At 43.8% G+C, this 12,420-nt stretch overlaps 1 pseudogene; it reads right to left on the reverse strand.

Moving 5' to 3' along the window:
- Nucleotides 1–6,763: 6,763 nt before the first annotated feature.
- On the reverse strand, nucleotides 6,764–8,487 carry LOC715387 (pescadillo homolog pseudogene; annotated as a pseudogene).
- Nucleotides 8,488–12,420: the final 3,933 nt, after the last annotated feature.

Raw genomic sequence — 12,420 nt, forward strand, 5'->3', positions numbered from 1 at the left:
ACCTAGTTATAATGATTTAAAATTCAAGGCCTGAAACCGCAATTATTTTTGCATCAACCTAATACATGGGGGTGTGTGGAAGAAAGAGTGTTGGAGTCATTTGGGTCCAGTCAAGAGAGTGTGCTTGGCTTAGCCTTGGCTCTGCGTCTAGATTTATGACTTTTCTCAAATTGCTTGGCTTCTCTGGAATTTACTTCTAAATTAGGACATTTGACAAAATAATCTAGAAGTTTCCCTTCAGCTTAAAAGCTTAACTTACTCTGAATAGGTCTTGAAACTGAAGTTTGGAACCAGCTAGAGTTAGAGCCCAAGAAATGTTTGTTGAATTTAATTAAATTTCTGAGTTTTATTTTAGCAAAACAAATCATTGCTTGACCCTCAGCCCACATGGGAAAACCACCCCTAACATTACAACAGCAGTAACAACAACAAACAACTACGTGAGCTTTCTACAGCCTCTGATGAATTATCTAAGTGAGTAGATGAGCTTTCTTTTTATCTGCCTGTTCCAGATGCAGATTTCACTGAACGATGAGTGAAGGGGAAATTCCAAGTGAAGGCCCCTGCACGGCCCATGGCCTCCTGGAGTCTATCTCATATATCACAAAGGTGGAGAGATAAAGAGGACACAATGGAACATCTAATGTGCTCTTTTCCTCATGGTATTTTGATGTCTATGGGAAAAGAATTATGAGGGATTCTCCATTTAAACTACAGCACGCCAGGTCTCTCGGGGTTGGCATTCAGTTTGGGCAGTGAAGCACATTCTCAGTTTCACACAGCTGGCTTGGGAGTGGCAGACACATTTCCACTATTCTGGGTCTGGTTCAGAGAGGAAGATCACTGGTTACTGTCGGTGACCGCAGCAGCTTAGGGAGCCAATGAAGACAGAGGTGAGAGGCTAAGGCAGAATGCAATTCACTGAACTGAAAATTCACCAGAACACTAAGGCTCATATTGGCAAAAACAAAAAACAAAAAAACAAAAAACAAACAAACAAAAAAAAGGACCACGTGACCTGCTGCAACCACTTCTGACCCTGACCCTTCATTTTCTAGATCTTAAAAAAATAAAGTAGCACCTGCGGGACGCTCAGTCTTGAGTGACTTTAATAAACCCGAGCTGTCGGCTGAAGGGCAAGAATCATATATTTGTGATTAGAATCAATGAGCAGCAAGGCGTGTACACAAACTGGCAATACTTTGATGGCAAATCTTTCCTTTTCAGATATTTTTGAAAGGCTAATTTACTTATAAATTTTAATTTCCCCCAGATTAGTGGTCATGTCAGCACTTAAAATGCTGGCAGGGGGAAAAATCAGTATCACGTTTGTCTTTAAAATGGGAGACACAGGACACCTGGCCTCTGTTAATACAGGGACACTGTACAAGAGTAAACTAGGGCACAATACAGTTCTTATTCTGAATTGGAATCCATCTGTACTCTACAGTAGGAAGACAAAAGGGGATTGTTAGCACTTAAGGCACCTTGACACAGTCGTACCGTTTGACTCTTTTATTAATTGCCCCATCTGCTAAGTGAGAGGTCTCTGACACAGGTTGGCGCAGAACTCTTAAAGCCCTTAGTCTGCTTCCTATTGGTTCCACATGTGTTTGTATTTGTTCTCAGTAGGCAGAGATTCCAGAGAGAAAATGAACCGCTGCAGATCGATTGCAGTATCAGTCATGCAGAAGACATGGTGAAGCGTGCCATTTGATTTTGATCTAGTTTTAACCCTTGGGAGACGGTTGCCCTGGTTCCCTTGGCTTTTGTTTGCCTGGGTTTTTGTTTGAAGGCTCAGATGCTAATAGTGGGACAGAAAAAGCAGTATGATGCCCTCATTTTAGGAAATGCAACATTTCTCCTTTAAGTCATCAGTCCTCAAAAATCTTTTGTCTCTGTCTTGGACAGAGCAATAGAAAAACCAGAAAGCATTAATGTCAGGGAGAGTGTGTGTGTGTGTGTATGTGTGTGTGTGTGTGTGTGTGTTATTGCTGCTGTGAAAAGATATGCTCAGTTTACGTAGCCAATGATAATTTCTAACAAAAGTACATTGACAGTGCAGGCAGTCTGGGCCTAAAATGACAAAAGACAGACCAACCAAACTCAAGAGTTTACTTAGGCAATCATTCTCCCTGGTATGATTTGTCTTTGTCCTTTCCTTTTTATTTTGTTTTAAGGAGATTCAATGATATTGAGCTAAGGATGTGGTGTCTATTTCAGCCTCAGCTTTGCAATTTCCGCATTTAGCCTGGATTATGTTACAGCCAACACATGCTGGGATATTTTTCTACGTACAATTTGGAGATAAAAGAAACAGGAAAGGCGTGGCATCTCCTCACAAAGTTCCTTTATCATGGACTCTGGGGCTAGGGGTTGCATGGTTGTGTGTGTGTGTGTGTGTGTGTGTGTGTGTGTGTGTAGAGGGAGAGACAGACAGACAGAAAGAGTGACAGAGATAGTGAGAGAAGTAGGAAAAGATTAAAAGTCTTGGGCCACCAAACAAAGCTCTTGCCTCTTGGTGATGTCCTTTATCTTCTCACTAAGGATATCTGAGTTCTCTGCTCTGTTTTCTGAAACTCCAGGAACCTAAAACTGGAGATGACGGGGACAGGGCTGAGGCCTGGTCTCAGCATACAGTGGAGAGCCTAAGGTTCAGGAATTACTTAGTACAATGTTTTTGTCAGCCCCTGAAATTGCATTTTCTGCCACAAGTCTGTCTTTAAGGCTCCACACCCTGCTCTGCTTATATAAGCAGGCTGCCCCTTTCTTCCCTGTAAAGGAGCATTGTATCCCTTGGGACTCTTGCTATTGGGGACAATAGAAAACATAGTCCAATCGACTTCCATAAAATGTGTTTTATGAGTTCACATAAATGTATGGGGTAGGGATGGAGTTGACTTTGGACATGCCTGAATTCAGTGACTCCAAATTTTCTCTGTTCTTCTAAGTCTGGCTTCATTCTCAGGCTCCATTTGGTGACATGATGGCTGAATTAATCCCCTCCAATTTCATGTCCTGGTGGAAAGAGAACCTGTCTTTCTCCTAGCAGCTCAAGAAAATGTCTCAGTGGGTCTGGCTTAGACTGATTTGCATGCACAACAATGAATCAATCCCTGTGGCCAGGGGAATGAAATATTCTGTCTAAGGCTAAAACCATCCTATTCCTAAAACTGGGGTAGAAGTCAGTCTGAAGTTCATGGGCTAACATTTGTGAGAAGGTTGTTTCTAAGAGAAAAGTCTGGGTGCTGTTATTAAAAGGAAGAGCAGAGGCTGCCCATCCAAAGAACAGTCCAAAAGTTATTCACTGCAAGAGTCTTATAAGCTCAAAAGAAACAGAGTAACCTGGTCAGTTCCATAAAGGCTTTCTCTCTCTCTCTCTCTCCCCCCTCCCTCGCTCTCTCTCCCCCCCCTTTCTTTCTCTGTGTGTGTGTGTGTGTGTGTGTGTGTTGGCAAGGATACTGATTAAACATACTGCTTTCAGGGTCAGATATCCTGGGATCATATCCTAATTCTGAAAGTTACTAACTTTTTAAATTTTTTATAAGTTACTTAAAATTTTGGGTTTACATTTATGCTATAAAGATTTAAGGTGGGGTTAACTCAGCATAATATCTAAATAAATAAGCATTTTACATTTTATTAATGATCTCATTTGTTTGTTCTTGCCTACTCCTGCCATACGTAAAAATAACATTTCATGATAATTAAACAATTTCTCATAAACAATTGATGTTTTAAACATCAACTCTTACACAACTCTCAAGATACTAGCTGACAGCATCAGGTAGTATCTTGAGAGCTGTACAAAATTTTACTTTCCTAAGTTACCCTCTGCGTTTCAGAAGGATAAACTGCTTTTTCTTATGTGGTATATATTCCCTACTGCCACAGACTCTTCTTGAGAGAATAAGTTTTGCCTAAGTGTACCCAGAATGACTGTGTCTCTATGAAGGATGAGATGACTTGTCTTTTCAGTGAAAACATCTTTTGCTGCATTAAGCTTGTGCCCCACTGCAGGAATCTATTAGTCCACAAAACTTTCACCTTCCCACAAATGTTTCAACAGCTGGGACGCAAAGTCTCACTTAGAGACAAATGTGCACACCACATTTACAGTCTAAAATTCAATCTTCTAACATCAGTTGATTAGAATGAACATTAAATGCATTGTAATTCTTTTCATTTAAATAGCAGCCAATAAATTTATACCATAACCCATCCCCTATTTCAATAGCATATTCAAAAAGTTTTAGTTAATGTTATTTTTACCAGTTGATGTCTAAATATTTACTAAATTTTTCAGGTGCTCAGGGCATGTAGAGTACCCCAGTATTTACAAGGCTATACATGTACACACACACACACACACACACACACACACACTCACACACAGAGCAAGTCATACCTTCTTCGTGGCAATTAGGAACATGTTTCTGATTATTTTCTTTAAAAAGCATTTCAAGGCTGGGTGCGGTGGCTCACGCCTGTAATTCCAGCACTTTGGGAGGCCAAGGCGGGCAGATCATGAGGTCAGGAGATCGAGACCATCCTGGCTAACACGGTGAAACCACATCTCTACTAAAAATACAAAAAATTAGCCGAGTATGGTGGCAGGCACCTGTAGTCCCAACTACTCGGGAGGCTGAGGCAGGAGAATGGTGTGAACCCAAGAGGTGGAGCTTGCAGTGAGCCGCGATCATGCCACCGCACTCCAGCCTGGGTGACAGAGCGAGACTCCATCTAAAACAAACAAAAAAACAAACAAACAAACAAAAAAAAACAAAAAAAAAAAAAAAGAAAAAAAAAGAGGAAAAAGAGAAGTATTTCAATAGGATTCCCTCTACCTCAAGTACCACCTCCTCTGAGAGATCATCTCTCTTAATCAGTTTGCACAGTGCTTGGCGTGTAGTTAAAGCTCAATAAACGTGAGCTATGTTCAACTGATTATAGTTATTATGTGACTTTAATTATTAAATTACTGGGCTCCTTAGTTTTCTAAACTGGGAACCATTATATGTGGATCTCACCCATATTTGATTAAACCGCTCAGGCTATCTCACTGACCCAAAGGGATTGAACACATTATTATTCCTGAAAAATTATCGGCTGTAAGTTCATCTCTTTCGTGGATGTTTACAAACCTCTTTTCCTGAAAGTTTTATATACTCCAGCTGGCCTACCTTCTAATGAAATATATATCCTGAGAAAAGAACATTGCTCCCTCCCAACACCTGCTGAGGACACTTCTGCTTTTCCCAAGTTGCTCTTTTCCTCTTTTTACAGTGAATGTATCATTGTCTAATATACCGTGTATCATTTACTTTACTGATTATATTTATTCTTCTATTCTTGGCCTCTCCCTGGCAGAATCTAAGTTCCATGAAGGCAGAAGTTTTTTGTGTCTTTTGTTTGCTGACTGATGTATACCAGGCATCTTGAGCACCATTTCTTTCTGTCTTTCAAATGATATTTTTTCATTGTACAGGTTTCAGTTGTACAGGTTTATAGTGTTTCTGGGATAAGAGCAGCTTTATTCCAAGTAAGAGGAGGATTGGAGTGTTGATCTTGGTCAGTCTTTTTTTTATGGCCATCCTACTCATACTATGAACATCTTCCTACCTGGCTGCATTTTGGAATGGGCAACTAGTGTGACTTGGTACTCATGGGCTTCAAACTACAGAATGAGAAGACTGCATAAATTCCCATGATTCAAAGACTCCCTGATGTGTTGGTTGGCTAGGGGGAGGAGTGGGAACTGAATACAGAAAAGGGAAAATACTATAGTGTCTTGAATTATTGAGGCTAAAAACCTATTTCATTTTTGGACATCATCTTTGTCTCTTGTACCTGGGGAGAACCAAATCCTCTGATGCTTCCTTCCCAGAATTTTCCTGCACCAATTATCAATTTATTAGCTGAGTTGAATGTGACAAAAACTCCAAAATTATGGTAGCTTCATCAAGATAATATTATAGTTCACTTTTTCATGAAAATAATGCAAAGGTAGAAGGATTGGCATGGTGACACCATGGCGTCATCAGGGATGCAGGCATCTTTCAACACTACCATATCTAATGTGTGGTCCTTATCTTCCTGATCCAGGATGGAGGCAGAGGATGTGCCTTTATATCTGTATTCCAGGCCAGAAGTGCTATGAAAGTACAAGGAAAAGAGATGCAAAACTGCTCCTAACACTGTTGCTATAATTTAATTGCCAGAACTTAGTCTTATGGCTATTACTATCTATAAAGGAGGTCTGGAAATGTAGCTTTTATTCCTGATGGCCCATGTCATCAGAAAATGTTGCATTTTTTTTCTTTTTTTTTGCCACCAAAGTCCAGTCATTTAATAACAAATGCTCCCTCCACCCTCACTCTGTCACAGCACCCTAAGAAGCATAGGTCCAACTGTGTGGGAGGCAGCTGTGGAAAGCCAGGGTGAATGGAGGCAGCAGGTAAGGGGTTGGATGGGTCCCTGCCCCTCCTGTCACTGGCTCCTGGGAGCACAGAATCAGTCTGGGCACAGAGGCCTCTTCTCTGCCTAGGCACCAGCAGGGCAGCTCCACCCAAGGGAGGCCAGGGCTGTCTACCAGCCCAGCCAGAGAGCATGAGGGGTCCTCTTTTTACAGTGAGTGTATCACTGACTAGAGAGAGGAGGAGGAGAAGAGCGACTGTGTCCATCACACTTAGGTCCTCTGGCCTGCCTCTGCCACGTCCAGCTGCTAGGAGCTGGCCTTTGTCCTGTGAGGGGCCACCGGCACTCACTCCAGCCTTGGCTTCTTGGCCTTCTTCTCAGACCTCACCACCTCATCATGGGCTTTCCGCTTCTCCACCAGCTTGTTGGCTTCTTGGTTTTTCACCTCTTGCCAAACATGATCTTCTGGTACAGGTACTTCTCCCGCTTCTTCATCATCATAATGGCCAGGCATTTGGCTTCCCTCTCCTCTTCCTGGGCTAAGCCGCTGCTCATCCTCCAACTTCAAGGTGCCTGTCTTCCCCTTAATTCTCTGCTCCTCCAGGGCTGCCAGCTGGGCCTCTTCCTCCTTTTTTGAACCAGCCTCTGCATCTTCCTCCTCCTCCTCCTCTTCATTTTCTCCCCTTTTATCACCATCACCTTTGTTGTCGTCTTCCTCTTCCTCCTTCTCTTCCGACGCATTCAGGATTCGTGGGTCCCCTCCCCGCTGCAGAGCCAGCAGCCTCAGCTTTTCAGGTGGGATGGAATCTTCTTCCTTCTTGGTCACACTAGGTGAAAGGTGTGGGGGCAGCTGCACCCCAGGGAAGTACTCTGCCACGGGGAGGAGAAGCCTAGCGTTTACCAAGTCAAACACCTACTAGGGCTTCAGGTAGCACCTGCCAGTGATGGAGGTCTGCTGCCCAGGCCGGTCGACAATCTGGTGGGTGATGCGAGAGTTCGTGACGTCATAGGTGGCCCCAATGCACAAAGACTTGTCCCAGGACACTTCCCCCAAAAAACTCCTGATGACAAAGGCCAGGTCCTCTCGCGGCACCTCTAGGTTTAGGAAGAACTTTAGGCCCTCAGAAAGCTTCTTGTGCTTCTCCTGTGCCTCCAGCTCCTTCCTGTGGTCTTCTCCTGCGCTGACGTCTCCCCATCGGCGGGAAACTCATCCACCTTGGGCTCCTCCTCTGTGGCAGGCACCACCATGCAGACCAGGCTGGCACTGAGGGCTGCCAATTTCTCCATGGAGCTAAGTCCAACACATGGGTGCCCTCAATGGCCTTTGCCTCTCTTTGGGCCTGACCCTTGAGCTTTAGTGGGTGGTGGAGGTTGAGCCACTGGTAGAGGTGGAAGTTGACGAAGCCCAGCAGGGTGGCCTAGAACTCGGTGAAGGTGGCCATGACCCTGTAGTCCATGTCTGTTGGGTGGTCATGGGAGAAGGCATAAGTGGTGCTGTCCCAGGACCTTGACCTGGTAGTGAATGCCTTTGATGGACAGAAAGACCTTGTGGCAGGGCACGAGCAGCCATGATATAGTGCATGAACTCCATGGTGAATGGTCTGCACGTGGCCGTTGCCAGTCTGTGGGAAGGTGGAAAAGAGGAAGCACAGGGAGAAGGCGTTATCCAGGTCCTGCAGGGCATCGATGAACGTGGGGTACCATTCCTTGATGATGTGGTCAAGTTTGTAGTTGGGCTTATTGTCCTTTAGATGCTCTACAGTGTTTCCACTTGCTCTTCCCATAGGCCTTCTGGAGCTTCCGGACTAACACCTGGTATTCCTGGAACTTGTTGACGATAGCTTCATAGAGGAGAAACCTGATGTCTTTGATAAGGTAAAAAGTTCGGGCCGATGTAGAACGCTTTTTAACCTTCTTCTTGTGTTTGGGTTCATGGGGATAAATGCCCTTCAGAATGCACAGCCACCTGAAGTCAGCCAGGCTTGGCTGGAGCTTCTTATGGGCTTTGTTCTGGATGATGTAGTTGGTGGCTGAGCCTCGTTCATACTTCTTCTTCCCAAGGCCTCCCATGGCTCCATGTTGGGGAGCCAACTAGAGCTGCGCGGATGGACAGCGCCACTTCCTCCCAACGAGGTTTTTATTACTAAGAAAGAGAGAGAGAAATTAGTAGGCGGGCAAGGTGCCTTCTCAATTCAAACCACCTTTATGATACTCAGTAACTAGAACCCAAGTTGTTATAATTACTAAGTACCTCAGCTTTCTTCTCTGCAAGTTTAGAATGCCAACTTCATTGTTTAGAATAGTATTCTCTTCATTTCTTTTTTTCTTTTTTTCTTTTTTTCTTTTTTTTGAGACAGAGTCTTGAAGATGGCCTAATAGGAGCAGCTCCAGTCTCCAACTCCCAGCGCGAGCGACACAGAAGACCGGTGATTTATGCATTTTCAACTGAGGTACTGGGTTCATCTCACTGGGGAGTGCCGGACGGTCGGTGCTGGTCAGCTGCTGCAGCCCGACCAGCGAGAGCTGAAGCAGGGCGAGGCATTGCCTCACCTGGGAAGCGCAAGGGGGAAGGGAGTCCCTTTTCCTAGCCAGGGGAACTGAGACACACAACACCTGGAAAATCGGGTAACTCCCACCCCAATACAGCGCTTTAAGCAAACAGGCACACCAGAAGATCATATCCCACACCTGGCCAGGAGGGTCCCACACCCACGGAGCCTCCGTCATTGCTAGCGCAGCAGTCTGTGATCTACCGGCAAGGCAGCAGCGAGGCTGGGGGAGGGGCGCCCGCCATTGCTGAGGCTTAAGTAGGTAAACAAAGCTGCTGGGAAGCTCGAACTGGGTGGAGCTCACAGCAGCTCAAGGAAACCTGCCTGTCTCTGTAGACTCCACCTCTGGGGACAGGGCACAGTAAACTAAACAAACGCAGCAGACACCTCTGCAGACGCAAACAACTCTGTCTGACAGCTTTGAAGAGAGCAGTGGATCTCCCAACACGGAGGTTGAGATCTGAGAAGGGACAGACTCCCTGCTCAAGTGGGTCCCTGACCCCTGAGTAGCCTAACTGGGAGACATCCCCCACTAGGGGCAGTCTGACACCCCACACCTCACAGGGTGGAGTACACCCCTGAGAGGAAGCTTCCAAAGCAGGAATCAGACAGGTACACTCGCTGTTCAGAAATATTCTATCTTCTGCAGCCTCTGCTGCTGATACCCAGGCAAACAGGGTCTGGAGTGGACCTCAAGCAATCTCCAGCAGACCTACAGCTGAGGGTCCTGACTGTTAGAAGGAGACAGAGTCTTGCTCCGTCACCCGGGCTGGAGTGCGGTGGCCGGATCTCAGCTCACTGCAAGCTCCGCCTCCCGGGTTTACGCCATTCTCCTGCCTCAGCCTCCCAAGTAGCTGGGACTACAGGCACCCGCCACCTCGCCCGGCTAGTTTTCTGTATTTTTTAGTAGAGACGGGGTTTCACCGTGTTAGCCAGGTTGGTCTCGATCTCCTGACCTCGTGATCCGCCCGTCTCGGCCTCCCAAAGTGCTGGGATTACAGGCTTGAGCCACCGCGCCCGGCCTATTCTCTTCATTTCTTTCTCTAGCTCAAATATTTAAAATAGCTCCCAATTAATAACTGGAAAATTTTCAATTTCATTAGTGGCATCATATGATAGAAAGAATCAAGTTTAGAAATACCTGAAAATAAGAATGATGACTTCTCATGATCCTGGGTGTTGGTTGGGTTCCTCTGCCAGTCTCACCCAGTCTTACTCATGCAGCTGCAATTAGCTGGAGGGAGGGTCAACTGGAAAATCCCAGATGGATGTAAGTCCCACTCATCTCAGGCAGTATCTGCTGGCTCTTGGCTGCGGCACTGAGGTTCTCCTTCACGTGGCCTCTCATCCTCCAGGAGTCTAGGCTAGCTGCTTTGTGCTCACAGGGCTGCTGCATTCCCAGTTGACAAAAACCTATATTGCAAGGTGTTTTAGGTCCTAGCTTTGGCAACCATGCTGCTCCTGATACATTTCTATCACAAGTCCAGTCCTGAGGCAAGGGTTGGAGAAATAGTCTACATTTCTGTTTGGGAGAAGAGGCAAAGGCATATTGAAAAGGGGAATGCTTTCTAGGACAGGAAATTGTGGCCATTTTTTGGTAATTCACACTAGTAGCTACAGGATTTTGGACAAACCACTTAATATGACTGAAATATCAATTTCCTCATCTGGAAAATAGGGTTGGTAATTACCCTGAGGGTATTTCAGAAATAGATGATGTCAGACTTAAGTGCCTGGAGTAAAATGATATTTAGTCAATATTAATTCTACCCGATTCAAGGTTCTCCCAGATCCTGCCATACATCCTCCTGACTCTTTGTGCACCCTACACTCCAGCTAATCTCTTCATGGTCCTCTGAAGCTACCACTGAGGTTCCCAGTGCTTCTGCCATTCCCTTTAACTGAAATGTTTTTCCTTCCCTTCTTAGTCTAAAAAACTTTATCCATATTTTAGCATCTGGAGTCATTTCCTTAATCAATCTTTGCCTCCTCTGGTCACCATGATTTTTTGGTTGTCTAAATTCTAGCAGCCCTTGTAACTTATGCCACAATCTCGCTCTTTGATTATATGGGTTCCTGTGAATTTTGCATTGCCTTATGGGGTTATTTTCATATTAATACTCTTTACCATTTTAACTGCGTGTCACCAACTATACTGTGAAATTCTAAAGAATGGACAATGTAGAGAAGAATGGTAAAACAGAAAGAGACTTGAAGGATTAGTCATACGACCCCAGTTTTAGTCTTTAATGCTTACTAGCTGAGTAAACATGAGCCAATCACTTAACTTTTCTGAACCTTAGTTCCAGAATCATTAAAAAGATAAAATTTGGAGCCTGCTTAGTGTTGTTGCAAGGATCAGAAAAGTTTGAGTGCTGTAAAGTATCACATAAGTATTTGGCCTATTGTGATATGTTTAATGAATAATCATTGCATAAATATTAAATATAAATATGAAACACAGGAAACTAGATTTATAGAGTTTATTGGTACAGGAACATAGATGTTCTTTTAATTTACACCCCCTTCACTCCCCAAGGAACCAGAATACCACAGTTTTGGCATCATCAATTTAATGGGTTCAAGTTGAATGAGTCCATCATGTCCAATTGTAATTCCAGTTCTCATTATAGTTTAGCAAGAGAGAGAACCTAAGTAGAGGTCCAATATTATTCTAAAATCTTTCTGCTGCAAAGTTTCTTTTGGAGAATATTCTGAAGAAGCCTAAATTTTGGTCCACTGTTTCACAAGTTGGGTGTTAGTGTGCTTACAGTTGAGTTAACTTAAATACAACAGGAGAAACTTTGTTTTGTATACAGCACTACATGAAGGCCTCTCATCACAATTCAAATAGTTTAAATCCATTGGATTAGAGTGAAGTTAGACTTGCAAAAATGTAACTTGTCTAGCTTCTGTGCAAAACTGTATATGCAGACCCTCAAGAGTTGCCCATGTATATTATTTACAGGGATATAGAGTTATGAATTTCAGTATCTATCACATTTATCTTAGGGAAGGTTGTTTTACTGTTGAACAACAAACTCACTGCAATGTGATACATGTTTGTCTTGTTTTGTCCTAAATGGAGGTGATGAACAGCTGGTCAATATCATTTTTATGACAATTTGAACTTGTTGGTAAGTTGTCCCTCTTTTCTTCTTTCATCCCACCTTTCAAGAGAGCTCCTGTTTTACTTTCTCAAAATTACTTTTATTATTATTTTCAGGGCTCAAAGCATTCAGGCCTCAAAGTAGACAGAAATCTCAAATGACACTCAATGTTCATAATGACATTGCTTCTTGTTTTTCCTTTGTAATACTGATTGTAATGTGTCCGAGCATTAAATATTTTATTGTTGATTGGAATTCATTTCATGGACTGTAGCATATCATTCTCTTAAAAAAGTGGCTCCTTAATGTCTTTCTTTACTTATTTTAGAAGTAATGCATGTTCC

The sequence above is a fragment of the Macaca mulatta genome, chromosome 15 (genome assembly GCF_049350105.2).
Source record: "Macaca mulatta isolate MMU2019108-1 chromosome 15, T2T-MMU8v2.0, whole genome shotgun sequence".
In the NCBI taxonomy this organism is placed as follows: domain Eukaryota; kingdom Metazoa; phylum Chordata; class Mammalia; order Primates; family Cercopithecidae; genus Macaca; species Macaca mulatta.